Genomic DNA, 2921 nt, shown 5'->3' with positions numbered 1-2921 from the left:
TCAACTCAGCATCTTCAGGTAATATGATAGGGAAAGAAGGCCATAGATTTCATTTTATTAATTGTATCCACTCACAAACCGACGTAAGGCCACCAGATGTGTAAACACAGTGAGATTTTTGTTGCTGCTTATACTGTAGTCTTTAATTGAAGTTACGGTAAAGGAAATATATCTACTTAAAAACAAAACCAAATGGCTGTCTCTGTTTAGATTAAGAGGTAGCACCAGGTGTGGGATTCACATTTTAAGTAGTCACTTGTGGTGCAACTTTGATGACTCAAGGCTTGTCTATGATTCTAGCTGTACGGTTGCCCTTCTCTACAATCCCAATAATCCATGTTTGGTGACCTTCACCATATTTGGGGAACTTTATCTCTGCAATGAACTGAGCTGCTTGCTCATGTGGTAAATAGATTAGCAGGCCTCCCGATGTCTCCAGGCAGGTCCCATGCATGAGGCCAAACCTATTTCTACAGGCCTTGTTCACAGCAGCCATCTTTGCTAGCACAGGAAGGTTGTGAATCACAAATGACACCTCTTCCTTCTGTTGCTTGGCCAGGTTCTGTGTGTGGCCCAAGATCCCAAAACCCATGATGTCAGTGGCCGCATGGGCATTGAATGTATGCATAAGTCCTGCAGCTGTTCTGTTGAGTCACTCCACGTTCATCATGGCTTCTTGGTATGCCAACTCCACATCTTCTTGGGTGACCACTAGCTTAATTTTATTCCATTCCTCAGGAATATCTAGCTACTGGTGTATAGCAACAACCACTTGCACACTGTAGGGCTTTTGTTAACACAAGCACATCTCCAGGTACTGCATTATCTGGCATGATACATTCATTGGATTGGCAGATTGTTGTAGCAATTCCGCCCAGGACAATCCAGGGGTTTAATACTATTTGGTCACCTGTTACAGATGTTCCCGCATCCTCTGCTGCATCTTTAAAACCCTGTACAATCACGGGCATCACTTTATCCCTTTCTCTATCAGTCACTTTATTACTGACTCCAAGGAGCATCAGCATATTGTCACATTCTGTGACCCCATTGCATACAGGTCACTGAGGACACTGGCACATGCTATCCTACCCATCATGTAAGGGTCGTCTACAATAGGATAAATGTAATCCGTGGTTTGAACCAAGGGAAGACCACCATGACTCAAAGGAATGACACAAATATCCATTCCAATGCCAAATCTTGGCATAACAGCTCCCAGAAACTGCTCATCTTCTTGGAATTGGTTCTCTTGTAAGGATTCCAACAGTTTCTGCAGGACATCTTGAGGCACTTTGCATTCCGTGCCCTTTAGTTCAGTGAGACATCATTCTGGGCCCACACCCCTTACAATTCAGCCCCACCACCACCACCATCACCTGGGTTCTCTACTTCGTATCCACGTTTTCAGAAAGAGGGACTGGGCCTTGGGTTTGAGGGGCAGGAAGGCATGGACGAATAAAAGCAAAGGTGGCCGAGCTGCATCCTAAGAGACAGTCAATGCCAACCCAGAGCCACAGGTTTGCACCGACTCACTTCGCGCCTCAGCCTCCTCTGGGCGCCTACCGCGATGCTCCCACAATGCAGTGGGTGCCGAGTACCCTTAAGCTTCACCTGAATTCATTTTTGTTTTTTGAAATCTGTGGCTAAAGCATCATGATCTCTTATGCTGCACGATAGTTTATTCTCTCATGTTGTCCTTCTACATTAACTAAGATATAAACTTGGTGAATGAGGTGACACTACCACTTTTATAATGTGGCTTTTTTTAGTGAGTGTATTTACCCGGAGATGTGTTTTGGGGGGGTCTCATTTATTATGAAATTTTGGCTTTGATTTGAGCTAGGCTCCACAGTATTGCCTCCCTATTACTCGATGAGTTCTGACAGTGTGTCAGAGTCAGAGATTCACTATTGCATACTAGCAGTGCAAGTACGTGTGACCACAGTGTGTGGCTTGAGATGAGTGTCAGTGATCCCTAACTACTAGCAGCAGGAGTTGTGGGAGGAGCTTAAAGCTCTTGTCCTCTGACCTGGCAGTAGTGTGGGCCCCAATGCTACATGGACCAACGTGGTGACAGAAAGCTTCTCATGACCCTGTGGTGAAGACACCCAGTCCTAACCCAAGCACAGTCAAGGTGGCCCAGAGTAGGAGACACACAGGTAGAGTGATCACAGGCACAGTGGCCTTCCTCTTCCCTGCGACTACTGGAGCACTGGTGGGAGTGGGATCAAGCTGGCAGCTACACATAACTGGCAATGGCTTTGTGTTCGTCCCCCATTCGTTTAGCTGTTACTTCTGCTGAATGTGGCTAGAACCAGTCTCCTTCACCCAGTTGCTGCAGGTCTGTTCACGTGTGGGTTCCCTCCCCATCTGAAGCCACAGGGACCCAACAGCAGCCCAGGACAGGGGCAGCAAGAGCTATACAATTCCTGCCTTTTGTACAGATGGCCTTCCCACGGCTTCAGCACCCAGGCTCCCTGTTGCCTGTCCTCTGATTCTCCAGAGCAGCATCCCCTGCAGTGCAGAATACCCAGATGATTTGGGTAGGAGGCACCCTGTCCACTGGGTCAGGTCAGGATTATGAGGCAGACATCCACAAATCTCTGCACAGGTAGGGGGAACTCTGTGAGGCCAGAGAGATGGGAATGTGCAGGGCCTTTGATCCTGAGAGCAGCACAAGTTCTTACAAAACTCCCTTCTTAAGGTGCCACCTGGCCACCACTCCCATCATGGGGGACCCTTTTCTGAAATAAGGAAGCCTAGCTACAGACCCTGGGCTATTCATCTAACAGGGCAGGCAGCCCAGGGGACTGTCAAATTTTCCAGGCGCTAGCATTCCCAGCATTGATAGAGTGTGCACAGACCTCCTCTTTACTCTTCTGAAGGAGAGACACCCTCCCCAGCCATGGAATCAGAGC

At 47.8% G+C, this 2921-nt stretch overlaps 1 pseudogene; it reads right to left on the bottom strand.

Moving 5' to 3' along the window:
- Positions 1 to 211: 211 nt before the first annotated feature.
- LOC101569937 lies at positions 212 to 1225 on the bottom strand (annotated as a pseudogene).
- Positions 1226 to 2921: the final 1696 nt, after the last annotated feature.

This window comes from Octodon degus, unplaced genomic scaffold (assembly GCF_000260255.1).
Source record: "Octodon degus isolate 3935 unplaced genomic scaffold, OctDeg1.0 scaffold00016, whole genome shotgun sequence".
NCBI classification, from domain to species: Eukaryota; Metazoa; Chordata; class Mammalia; order Rodentia; family Octodontidae; genus Octodon; species Octodon degus.
This window is presented reverse-complemented; position numbering and strand designations above follow the sequence as displayed.